This window comes from Podarcis melisellensis (assembly GCF_964234715.1).
Source record: "Podarcis melisellensis genome assembly, chromosome: 4".
In the NCBI taxonomy this organism is placed as follows: Eukaryota; Metazoa; Chordata; class Lepidosauria; order Squamata; family Lacertidae; genus Podarcis; species Podarcis melisellensis.
Window position 1 is genome coordinate 42110088 of NC_138531.1, and position 14064 is coordinate 42124151.

The 14064-nt window shown below is 43.7% G+C and overlaps 1 protein-coding gene across 1 annotated transcript in view; it reads left to right on the top strand.

Annotated features, from left to right (window-relative positions):
- The window catches only part of PTCHD1 (patched domain containing 1), a 49950-nt gene that overhangs the window by 28615 nt on the left and 7271 nt on the right, over positions 1-14064 (top strand). The window lies entirely within an intron of this gene.

Below are 14064 nucleotides of genomic sequence, written 5' to 3' on the forward strand. Positions count from 1 at the left end.
TAAAAACTTGCACAGCTCCTCTTACTGAAATTAAAAAATCAGTTGCCTTGGTGAATAAGAGCAGCAATGTGGACCCCCCCACACCTGTATTTACATAGCATATACATTATACTATTATTACAGTTTTTACTAAGTATACATTGATTATTACCACTAGCTTTTATTTTTATCAGGATGTGCCTAGGGAACAATAATAATCATGGTTTGATTTTCAGTTTGAGATCATGGATTTATCTTGCGCATCACATAACTGAAGGATGCTCTGCTGAACTAGAGGTGTTTGCTTTCAAGCAAAGAAATGATGAAACTGCTTACATTCCTTATGCTTCAGGCTTTGCAAACTAATTCAGCTCTGATCCTGGAACTGATGGTTTTATGCCTCCTTGGAGATTTTGCTGCCGTGGCAGGAATTGCCATTCTTTTCTGATTTGGACAATGGAGAGCACTTTGACATACTGGGAATCTGTTAGGCATGGTTCAAAGGTATATTCCTCTTGTGTCAGATACGTTCTGCAAGCACATCTGGTGGATGAATGGCATTAGCCAGTGGTAGCCAATGTCATGCCCTCCAGAGGTTGTTGGACTCTAGTTTCCAGCATCCCCAGCCAGCATAGCCAATGGCCAGCGATTGTTTCCTGACTCGGTAGGAGTAAAAGAGCTACGGAGGAGGGGCGGGGACTTCCGCTCCATTGCTTTTCACTGTCACTGATCGAGAGGGACCAGTATGTAGTAGGTATACAATTGGCGCCCCCCAGAATTTGGCGCCCGGGTGCACTGCACCCCTTGCACCCCCGGATAAAGACACCCTGTTGTGACAACATTACTTACTCATGGAATGCTCAACACACTGATTTGATAGAGGCTTCCCAGATGAAATTTAATTTATAATGTTTCTTTGTGTTTTAGCACAAGTGATCTCGTATTGCTTCATCACATCTTGTAGTTGTGTTATACACCTTTCAGGTGTGTTTCCTGGTTTGTTTGTTTTAATATATTCAGACTGAATATTAAGCATGCACATACTATGCTTGATCCCCTCTTACATTTTTAACTGAAAAGGTATTACAGCGCCATCCTTCACAGCAGTCATATGTGGACACAAGATGCTCAGTGAACAATAAGAAAGTCCAAATTGGAGGCAACAATTGCTTTATTCCATTTTCAGATTGCATTCAAAATGAAAGGTAAATATCATACAGTCTAAAGGCAGCAATCATAGTTGGAAGACTAATCGTGATTTCCTTCACTTCCATAAATTGGACTGTATGTGGTGTGACAATACCTTGATCAAAACAAAGTGGATTGTGCAAAACATATATCCTACCCTGCTCCCAATAACCTACATTAGGGGAAATAGAAATATTCACTGCAGGAATGAAATCCATAGAATATGCAGCATAGAGTAATTTTTGTAATGGCATCTGGATTGAGAGATCAAGACACCAGTCGCCTGAGGACAAATTTTCATATTCTTAACTGACAGGCAGTGAATATACTGGGATCCTCACTTTTTAAATGGGTCGAAATGAACTATGGCAAGTCTTGCCATTTTCAGCTTTTCATTGTTCGACAGCAGATACAACCACATTTGTGTTCCCTCCAGGAATGCATTTCAAGCAAGCAATTTAACTCTAAATAATTGTCAGAGCAAAATTGCCCAGTTCATTTGAATCCTTCCACTGTTTTGCATGGCTTAATAAAAACTGACAAAAGCTAGACAGCAGAGTGAAGGACCAATGCAGAGCAGGGTCTAAAGAATCTTTAATGAGAATTAGTTCAGCCAGGGAGACGGCTTTATCTTGGGCAAAATAGAACGTTCAGTACTAGTATCAAGAAATTACATATTTACTAGGACAAAAAAAGGGTGTTTTATTTTAAATCAATATGAAAAACACAACCCTCCTCACCCTTCATACCCTTATGTCAAACAGCCCTGTGTGGTTTTTTTCTTAGTTTTCTACTTGCCTTTCTACACTTTCAGTTCTCTAGGTCTGGTTTCCTAATTCCTGCCTTCTAATTCACTCTAGTCACACACACACACACACACACACACACACATACTTTTATTTGCATATAACATACAACAGTAAACCAACAATGCAAACACTCATCTCAAGTCTGAAACATTAAATGAGTGGCATGGGTTGTACAGTCCAGTCAGGAAGACCACCTGCAATCAAAGGGTTAAAAAAGAAGTAGGACAACAGCAGTGATGGGGGGCAGGAGGGAAGAGAAAAGCAATCAGGCAGCTGGAGGAGAAGGGAATGTGGGGTGGCCAAGGCAGTGGGGAGCAAAGGAGGAACTAGTTGGACTTGCAGGCAGCATCCCATTATTAGCCTGTTTTAGAAACCAGGGTTTTCCAGCTTCCAAGAGACTGCTATCTACAACCACTTTGGGAAGTCATGGTTGTTGAGCATTTTGGGGGGAAAGCCAAAGTTGGGGAGCTTCTTTGGGGTGGGGAGGATCCTGCAATCGACCAGGATCCTCCAGGGGCATCGACCAGTAGACCTGTGACCTGTTGGATAGCCCTGTTATAAACCAATATAACTCAGTGGTAGCCATTTCCCTCCATTCACTGTTTCTGTGAAGTGGAGAAGTGACACAGGCAATTATTACATAAAGGTAAAGGCAAAGGTACACCTGACCGTTAAGTCTAGTCACGGACGACTCTGGGGTTGCGGCGCTCATCTCGCTTTACTGGCCGAGGGAGCAGGCTTTTGTTCGCAGACAGCTTCCGGGTCATGTGGCCAGCATGACTAAGTCACTTCTGGCGAACCAGAGCAGCGCATGGAAATGCCATTTACCTTCCTGCCAGAGCGGTACCTATTTATCTACTTGCACTCTGACGTGCTTTCGAACTGCTAGGTTGGCAGGAGCAGGGACCGAGCAACAGGAGCTCACCCCGTCGTGAGGATCCGAACCGCCGACCTTCTGATCAGCAAGCCCTAGGCTCTGTGGTTTAGACCACAACGCCACCCACGTCCCAGGCAATTATTACATGGTGCTATTTGAAATCCTAGGAAGTAGATATAATAAGACCATGGTGGGGAGGTGGGTATTCTAGGTGCTTTATCACTTCTGAAATGGATACAGGGTACCTGGGTGTGTGTTTCATAGACATATATAAGTTCTTTATCCCTTCTCTCCTCTCATTGGCATGCAACCTGAAGTGCCAAGTGTGTACTCAAAGAGTCTGAGCACTGCATTCAGAGGTGCTGTTTACACCACCTCTGCCCATGTGGGCCCAAGTTCTTCCTTCTAAATTCATAGGATCACTAAAATGTAGAGTTGGAAAGGACCACGAGGATCATCTAGTCCAACCTCCTGCAATGCAGGAATCTTTTGCCCAATGTGGGGCTCAAACCCACAACTCTGAGATTATGAGTCTCACACTCTACCGTATCAATGTATGCCCACTTCAAGAGCATCATGAATGTAAATCAAGGTCACCTGAATGGGCAGCTTGAACCAGCTTGTGAGAATATTTGGCCTGGCAACTGAGCAAACTATAATGTAAGTGCTCTTCCTCTTCACTTTTATCAGTCACAGTAGATTTTCATTAAAACCAATGGTTGTTAACCCATTCCTTGGCTTTATGGTTTTCCACAGTCAAAGACAGTCAGCCTTCACATAAACTTATATTTAGCCACTTATTTGGAAGTGTGGTACAAATTAAACTGGATCATTTAGAATATTTTGCCACAAATGTTTTGAATTTTCAAGTTTGAAGTCTGAGATTGTCTTCCGCACCCCAGTTTGTGAGCTATATCTAATTTCCTTTCATATTTTTTAAAAAGATATGTTTCTCTTAACCACTCCCCTGTCAATTATTTCCTTTCTTTATTCTTTCATATTTGTTTCCCTGGCCATTTTTCAGAATCTATGCTTTACTTTGCATGTTCTTTCCTCAAATGCCTCCTCATCCTCAAAGGCCTCCTTTCCTAAAGATATGGCTCCCTCAACCCCACTTTTTCCTTCTGTACCCTTCTCATATTTATTTATTAAACATTATAAATCAATATTCCTCCAAAAATGGATTTCAGTGTGGTATACTATGAAACTGTAGAAGCATTGCAAGACAGACTGGCAATAAAATCAAGTTTAAGAGGAATAAAGTCAATTGAATGGTGGAAAATCTAATAATCTAAAATGCCTAGGCAAATAAAAATGTTTTAAACTGGCACCAACAAGAATACTGGCCACATCCGCAGCACACCTTTCAAACACTTTTATTCCACTTGAGGAGTCATGGCTCTCTTCACTCTATCTTCTGCCATATTGCCCCTTTTTGAGCATCAATACAGCATTCATTATCTGCTTCTTTAGCTTCTCTTATCTTACGCATGCCATTCATTCTTTTTTGTTTTGTTTTCTTTTGTAAATATAGCAGGGTGGGAAAGAAAGAAAAAACCATCAGCTGACATTAACAAAATAAAATTATTCTATGGATCCTGACTTAAATGTGTTAAGGGAATAGAATTCCCATCTATTGCTAAGGTTATTTTCTATCTTCCCAGCCTCTTTGCCAGAGTCCATTTGCTCATGAGGTGTAGCCTAGCCTCTTTCCCCATCCTGCCTTTTCTGCCTCCTGAGCTTGCCCTGTCATTGTTCACAATCAGTGCTCTTCTCCTGTCAGCTTTCTTGTTAATGTCACAGACCACTCCTGGGGAGATAAGCATGCTTACCTTTTAACCTGACAAGGCCCAAAGTGAGTGGCATAAAATTATTCTGAGAGAGATGGAAAATGCTGCACGATTCCTTCCCTCGCTTCAAGTTGCTCTGCCCTCCAGACTATTGTTTGCAGGGGGGGTGGCAGGGATCACCACTGTACCTTAAAACATCTGGAACCACCACCTGTTTCTTTCTTATGTTCAAAGTTTGAAAACTCCCATGCTTTCTCAATGGGCAAGGTTCTCCTCTAGCTCCTTTCGGTTATTCTGAAACCGAAACATTGATTTGAGCGCACCAGAATCAATTGCATTTGGAAGTTAAGGTGCCCACTTTAACCTCCATGTCACCTAAGCAGTGTTGTATATCACAGTATAGCTTTCATGCAGCCATGGTCTCTCAGCCTCAATCGTTTTCCTCTGCATCATCATCATCCCTCCCTCCATTTCATGCAGGGGATGCGGGTGGCGCTGTGGTCTAAACGACTGAGCCTATTGGGCTTGCCGATCAGAAGGTTGGCGGTTCGAATCCACCCAAAGGGGTGAGCTCCCATTGCTCTGTCCCAGCTCCTGCCAACCTAGCAGTTCAAAAGCATACCAGTGCAAGTAGATAAATAGGTACTGCTGTGGTGGGAAGGTAAACGGTGTTTCTGTGCACTCTGGCTTCCGTTACGGTGTTCCGTTGCGCCAGAAGCTGCATGACCCGAAAAGCTGTCTGTGGACAAATGCTTGCTCCCTCGGCCTGAAGCGAGATGAGCGCCACAACCCCATAGTTGCCTTTGACTGGACTTAACCATCCAGAGGTCCTTTACCTTTACATTTACCATTTCATGCACACAAACTGGCAGCCTCCCTCACATAAGCACATGTACATGCAGTACTTCTTCTAATACACATGTGGTATATTGGTTAGAGTAGGGGTCAGCAAACTTTTTCAGCAGGGGGCCGGTCCACTGTCCCTCAGACCTGTGGGGAGCGAGACTATATTTGGGGTGGGGGGAATGAATTCCTATGCCCCGCAAATAACCCAGAGATGCATTTTAAATAAAAGCACACATTCTACTCATGTTAAAACATGCTGATTGCTGGAACATCCGTGGGCCGGATTTAGAAGGCGATTGGGCCGGATTTGGCCCCCAGGCCTTAGTTTATCTACCCATGTGTTAGAGTGTTGGACTAGGGCCTTGGAGATCAGAGTTCAAATCCCCACTCAGCCATGAAGCTCACTCGTTGACCTTGGGCCAGTCACAGTCTTTTTGCCTAATGTACTTCACAGGGTTCTTTGGGAGATCAAATGAGTAGAGCAGTGGTTTTCAACCCGTGTGGCATGGCACCTGGGGTGCCTGGAATGATGATCGGGGTGCCACAGGCAACATTGGCACCTGTCCTTCTTTCCTTCCCACCCTCCTCTGATGTCCTCTCGCGTCTCTGCCTCCAAACGGCTGGTACAGCTCTTTATTGCAGCAGCCCTGGCTATACGCTCTGCAGGCGAATGGTGCCTCTTGGAGACACCTCTCTTCAGGGTGTGGGGGGGCAGCTCAGAGCCAGGGACTGCAGCAGTAGGTGCCCAGAGGACTCCCAAAGAGAGGGGAAAGGAGAGGAGGTTGAGGGAACACTCCACAAGGGAGGGTGTTTGAAAAAGGGTGAGAGGCTGCCATCTCTGCAGGAAAGGAGTGACATAACTGGGCTCCTGAGCCCCACAGGGTTGCCACAGAAAGAATGTAGCTGGTCAGGGGAACCATGGACTACTGGAGTAGGGGGAGACTCATGTGCCATCTTGAGGTCCTTAGAGAAAAGGGTGGAATATAAATGCAATAATAACAACCGAGACAGATTCTCCTTTCTCTCCCTGTCTCGTACACATGCACACAACTGCTCACGTTAAGGCCTGAAAAGAAAGGGGAGTAAGAACGCCTTTTCCCCTCCTCCAGTTGCTTCAGAATAAGTAGGATTTTTATAGATCTGCTCCTCTCACACACCCACAGAGGCAATAGTTCTCTCCTGCTTCTCTCTCACATATAATAGCACTCATCTCTCCCCACCTTTCACGCATGTGCAAGCACCTTACACATGTACAGTGTATGAGCAGCAGCATCTCTGCCTTACACATTAATGCACAAATACACAAAACAGGCATGCAGTAGCATGTCTCTCATTCATAGACACACATACGCACAAGAGATGCTGCCTGCTCCGTCTTACAATAGTCTCTGGCCTTCTGGGGAGGAGCCTTGTTTAAATCTTCAAAATGGAAATGTTTCCAGATGACCTGTTTATTGAGCATTCATTCTTTGATTGTAGGGAGGTTAGGTGACGTTGCATCAATGCAAGTGTTTTCCTGCACTTTTGAGTGCATTTCCCCATCACTTTCCTTATTATAGAAAGTTTTAAATTTGAGGGAAGAAGGTTTGCTGCACAAAACCTTCCAAGCAACTTATAACCAGGGTTTTTGTTCAGCTAGAACTCACGGGAACTCAGTTCCAGCACCTCTCAGGTGGGTGCCACTGCCATTCTAAGAGAACTGGGGAAGCATTCATGGTGAGTTCTGGCACCTCTTTTTCTAGAAAAATAGCACTGACTAGAACCATGTGGCGCTGTGGTCTAAACCACTGAGCCTAGGGCTTGCCGATCAGAAGGTGGGCAGTTCAAATCCCCTCGACGGGGTGAGCTCCCGTTGCTCGATCCCTGCTCCTGCCAACCTAGCAGTTCGAAAGCACATCAAAGTGCAAGTAGATAAATAGGTACCGCTCTGGCGGGAAGGTAAACGGCGTTTCCGTGTGCTGCTCTGGTTTCACCAGAAGCAGCTTAGTCATGCGGCCACATGACCTGGAAGCTGTATGCCAGCTCCCTTGGCCAATAAAGCGAGATGAGCGCCGCAACCCCAGAGTCGTCCGCGACTTGACTTAATGGTCAGGGGTCCCTTTGCCTTTACCTTTACGTAATAATTGCCTGTGTCACTTCTCAGCTTCACAGAAACCCTAACCCTTTACCTTTACCTTACAACCATGTAACCTGAATTTGCTGCTATGTGACTGGAACCCACCCCAAAATAGTGACAGTCTGGAAGCTCCTGCAAGGTAAATTTCAAGGAAAATACTGCAAGGTAAATTTCCAAAAGAAGACCTATAAAGGGTAGGGGGGTGGTCATGTCCCACAAAAGGCACCCTTGTTAATAAAAACAAAATATATAAACTATATTAATGTGGCCATTCTTCATTTAGATTTCTCAATTATTTGGCCAGATTGTACCTCTTGCCAAGTAAATTCTCAGAACCAAATCTCTCATGGATACGACTAATTGTCTTGCATACATGATGAAAGTATTTACAGGTTTTCTAATAGTAAAACACAGAAAAATGAAGATGCTTTGCTGATCCTGTGGCTCCATATTTTTGGTAGGCTTGCTCACCCCCTCTCTATCACTGCCTTCAGATATACTAAGGCTTAAATCAGCTGTCATGTCAATTTCACATCTTGGAATTTTGTGAATAAGACAATCTCTTCATCTCTGTTGCTTGGAAATGGGATATAACACTAGGAAGGGATTACAGAGAGATTGTGGTGTGTGCGTTTGTGTACACACACACACACACACACACATATATATATACACACACATACACTCACACCAAAAAAATCCCTTTGGACTAAAGTTTGGATAAGCCCTCAGTCAATTAAAATCTTATTTCTGCTGTAAACTAATTTAATATGAGTAGGACTATTGGGAATTGTATGTGGGATGTGTGTGTTTGCTGACTAAAATTTATTTATATTTCTAATCTTCCTTCTTCCCATGGCTCGGGGCACATAGTAACTATCTAAAAATATTCAGAAGTACAGCACACAACAAAAGACAATGAAAGCAACATAAACAGGCAAGAAGAGCAAGGGTGGTCGATCTAATGCCCTCCAGATTTTGCAGACTACAAATCCCATCACTCCTGACCATTGAACATGCCGGCTGGGGCTGATGGTCACCCCTGAACTAAAGCGTCACCATGTTCATCTTGGACTATCCAAGGCTACTCCCTAAAAGCGTGTAAGAATGGCACTCATTCACACAAGCTTAAGCGAAGTTATATGTTGCAAGCTGTGAATGGATTTGCTGCCTTTAAGGCACTTGGAGCTGCTTCTTAGCAGGAGGTCAGAGCTGCAATTCAAAAGCACTTCAGCAAGCACAGGTTTAGTGTTTAGCATAGGATATTAGACACACACACACACACACACACTTATACTGGCAGATTCAGTGGTCTTGGATCCAACAAAAGTAATTACAAATATCTTGAATACTTGTTGGAATTTGGATCAGAATTCAAATATACTGGAAAACTAGATAATAGATTTGTCACACTGGTTGCCTGATAGCTTCAGCTGTCTCTTGGGTAGTCATTATTTATGTATGTATTTGTATTCACAAGTTCTGGGTTGTCTACACTCAAGTGCATTATTGGGGACCTGTTATAACCCATTAAGAAAACCATGACTTTATAGCTCAAGGTGGAAGATGTACTGTCTTTATACATCTCCCATTAGTTGGTTAGGCGGGATAACAAACACATAGATATTGTAGGGGAGGGGGGCACCATTCACAATATTTGGTTTAGATTATGATTCAGCATTTTGAAAAATAGTCTGCTTCAGTCTGAGGCATTTTGTAGCCTGTTCAATTCAGCTCAGGATTCACCCAAGTGTGCTTCATTTGCTCCCTATCCGGTATTGGTAAATTTAAAAATGGCTATACAGTGGTACCTTGGGTTACATACACTTCAGGTTACATATGCTTTAGGTTACAGACTCCGCGAACCCATAAATATTACCTGGGGTTAAGAACTTTGCTTCAGGATGAGAACAGAAATCATGCTCCGGCAGCGTGGCAGCAGTGGGAGGCCCCATTAGCTAAAGTGGTGCTTCAGGTTAAGAACAGTTTCAGGTTAAGAACAGACCTCCAGAACGAATTAAGTACTTAACCTGAGGTACCACTGTACTGTAGTTTCTTCTCCTTTTGAGAGGAATGAATGAAATTTCCAGACGTACTAGCTCCTTCAGGATGGCTAAAGCCTGACAAATTATAAGCAAGTGACTCCAGGAGATTTTGAGTTGGGCACACTATGTTAAAAAATGGGGGGGGGGGGTTTAAAACGTTACACTTGTAACTTTTTGTTTTTGGACAGAATTGGATTACATTCACAAGTAGTGTCACCCCTTCTGAGGGCATTAATACTTCCAAAATTGAGAGGGTTAGCTGTGGTTTTCTTGTAAGGAACCACCCCCTCGGGTCTTCAGATGAAGGGCAGTATACCAATTTTAACAACAACAGCAACAACAACAATAATAATACTAATAATAGGGGGAGACTTCTAAGGGCAAGGGCAAAATCAAACCTTCTGGCAGGATTATGAAATGTGTCTTCCTTCCCAAGTACCACTCATGTTGCCTAGCAACACACTATTATTTTCCACATTCCATGTTACTACCCCATTTTTCATTCTTTAACTCATGTATCCATACATTAGGCATTTTATGAACTACATGCATGGACTCATACGCCTCTGCTTCAGTATTCTATCCCTGCCATCTTTCTACAGTGTGGTGTAGTGGTTAAGAGCGGTAGTCTCGTAATCTGGGGAACCGGGTTCACTTCCCCGCTCCTCCACATGCAGCTGCTGGGTGACCTTGGGCCAGTCACACTTCTCTGAAGTCTCTCAGCCCCACTCACCTCACAGAGTGTTTGTTGTGGGGGAGGAAGGGAAAGGAGAATGTTAGCCGCTTTGAGACTTGCTAGGGTAGTGATAAAGCGAGATATCAAATCCAAACTCTTCTACATCCTCATTAATACAGCAACCTGTACATCTCTCCATGTACATGTCTGGGGCCTTATGCCACATTTATGTTAAGGCAGGGATGAATATAAGATTGGAGCTGCAAAAGGAAGCTGGTGAGAGGAAGGGAGTGGCCAGTGTAGGAAATGGCATCATTGTCCCTCTCTGAGGTCAGACTTCTGGACCAGTAGCAGAGGGGAGTGATATAACTGAGCTCTCTGGAGTGAGGAATGTTGGGGTTGAGTGGAGGCAGGGGGAGGGAATGGCCTGCAGTTTTTTCATTTGCCCTGCTGCTTTCCCTAGGAAAACTTGTTTACCACTGAATCGGAACAAACATCAATCCACAGCAAAACCAATTGGCGTTTGTTCCGATTCACCAGTAAACAGCGGGTTTTCCTGGGAGGGAAAGCAGCAAGACAAGCAGAAGTATGGATGAGCCCTATGTTCCGGAAAACAAAACAAATATGTATTTGCATGATGACACCACCTGAAGTATACCTGAAGGAGCATCTTCATCCCCACTCTTCAACCCGGATGCTGAGGTCCAGTTCCAAGGGCCCTCTGGCAGTTCCATCACTGCAACTGCAGGTGAAACTACAGAGAACCAGACAGAAGGCCTTTTTGGTAGTTGCAACCGGCCCTGTTTATCAAAGAGATAAAGAACTCTATCATTTTTCATAGATATCTGAAGGCAGCCCTGTTTTGGGAAGCTTTTAATGATGGTGGTGGTGGTTGTTTCCTGTATTTTTGTTGGAAGCCACCCAGAGTGGTTGGGCAACCCAGTCAGATAGGTGGAGTATAACAAATAAATTAGTAGTAGTAACTAAAGTTTTTTAGGCTTCAGTCCTAACACACTCTCACATGCATGCTGGAGAACAGGGCTGCTGGCAGGTGAACTCTGATGCAGTGGGTGTCCTGTCTGTGGTGATGCAGATGGTAAGCTACCACCAGTGGTCCTTCAGTGGAAAGTCCATGAAGTGAGGCATTTATGGTGAGGGCAGAGCACCAAAAGCTTAGAGGTCTATTCCATCCTAAGCCCTGTGGATTCCCTGAAGGGCCCAATCTTTGGGTCCCTCAACTGTGCCAGAGCTGACATAGCAAATTATAGTGGCGCGGGAATGGTTTAGTTTGGAAAAGCATATAAAAAGTAAATAATCATATTCGCAGTGCTCCAGCTAAAGAAGCCACATGTGCAAACATTTAGATATGGTTCAGTGAGGTGGTGTTTTATCCTCAGCTGGTAGACTAGATCTGCCTTTGCCCACCTGGTACCCTTCAGATGTTCTAGACTAAAACTTCTATTAGCCTCAACCAGCTCACGCTAGCTAGGGTGATAGGAATTGTAGTCCAAAATAATTAGCATCATTACCTCAGGTTTGCATCAAAAATGTTAAGCATTAGTCTTTTGTCTAAGGGCAGCAGCCTTTTAAAATAAAAGGGACAATCTGATTTTGCTACCATAAAAGAAGGTAACAGTGTGACTTGGAAGTATCTCCCTGAACTTCAGGGTTATTGATTTTTTAGAGTGTAAAAAAGTAACATTGTTGCTGCTGCTGTCGTTTTAATTTATTACCTGCCCTTCGCCATAAGGTCCCTGGTTAGCTTGCAACAATTAAACACAGTTTTAAAAACTTACAATTGCAAAAAAACAACCACCATGCAACCAGAAAAAATAGGTTGTGTCAAAGGCCAGGAGGAAGAGACATATACTTGAACCCCATGTTTGCCAACCAGAGTTCCATGATGGAAAAAAGGAAATATATAAATGTAAAATAAGCAATGCATTGTAAAATGGATTACTGATGCGCAATGGAGGCTTCCCAAACTTCATCAATAAAGGATGAATTCACAAAATAGTTTAATACATTTTTGAGAATGAGACACTGAAAGTTTGTTTAAATTATCATGCTACTTCTCTAACAGATTACTACTACATTATATATAATTTAATTGCAAAAAGAGGTTATTTAAAAATATCTACGTTTGTATATTGACTCTTCTTGCAAATCCCCATTCCTTCACTTAAGAAGAAAAGTGAGGTACATGATAAAAACTATCCAAGGCAACAGATCCATGCTAATAAAAATACGAATTACACTGCTCCATAGGCCGTTTCAGATGTTCTGATGAGGTTGATTTAACATACAAGAAAGGGCCACAGGCCAAGCATATTAGCTTCATTTCCATGATCGAGGGCACATCCTGTACTTGAGGTGCATTTTGAGACTCCTAAGTTAGCTCTCAATCAGAATGCTCGAAGAGTGCTTATATAATCATGCTCAAAACTGTTTAGTTCTATTCAGGTAGCTCACTGAAAATTCCTCATAAGGCCACAGTCCTATGCACCTGTAACTCTATAAACAGTCATGGGATCAGAGTGGGAAATACCAAATTTTGTTTAAATGCATGTCTGCCCCACCTCCCAGTGCACAGTAATTTGCATTTCATTGAGGGGAAAGAAATCTACTGGTGCTGTTGCTAGCTTTTCCTACTTTGTTGCAATTCAGTTTAAAATCTGGGGAAAATTAAAATCCTTACAACAACAACAAAAATCATATTTCCTTGATGGGCTACAAAGAAAAGATAGTTTTGTAGGCCAGGCTGCACCCCTCCTCCTGAACACTGCAGCTTTGCATATGGCAGTTCCCTTTGTTCTGTGGGGAACCCTCTGGTGAAGTGGATGGGCTTCCACATCAACGTTCTCTGAAGATAATAGTAAAGGATGTCCAGTGTGGGCCCCTTTCTCCCTTCTCTGAGGCTTCCTCATTCGTGGATCAGTTCAAGGAAGCTGGTTGTGCTTATCCTACAGCCAGTTCTGCACAGCTGGTGATATACGGTACTCTGTGGTCTCTGCATCTGTGAATAACTCAAAAATTTGGCTGGTCTCCTGTACCTGCATCATGTTTTGCTCTTCTACAGCCCCAAGGCAAGAACATGGTCTCAAATCAGAAAGAGATACCTGTCAGGGAACTGCCATCGGAACGGGAGGAGGAGGCGAGGCTCCATGACGATGCTGGAGAGGGGCCAAGTAGGGAGAGAGGCAGGTCTCCCGTTGGGGAAGAAAATCAGCGCAACACCAGGGATGGAGGGGGGCCAATAGGGGAAGCAGAGAGCAGGCTCAGAGACTCTTCACTGGACACCAGCGGGGAGAGCACAGGTCCTCCGCTACCCACGCCCTCCCTGCGCAGAAGACTTCCGCGCAGGGAGAGTAGGAGGAGACTGGGCGTCAAACAACTTTTATGTTGGAAAAGGTTTAAGAAACGCCCACTGTCGGATTCTGCCAGCGACTGAACAACCACGAAGTGAGGGGCTGTCCAGCCAGGAATGGTTTAACCAGACCAGCTAGCCAGGAGTGGCAGCAACTTACACACGAGCAACCCCATATAACCATTACAATACCCTTTCAGCATAAGAAACCATATCTGGTTCAAAATGAAACAGTTCACTCGGACTGTGCAAAACGTATTCCTTAAATGATACCTAAAAGTATCCATGAAGTTACTACTTGGTGTTTAATGTCTGTTTGTTGGAGCTGAATTTATTCATCAGAGTGGGAAACACACTGATGCTCAGTCGTA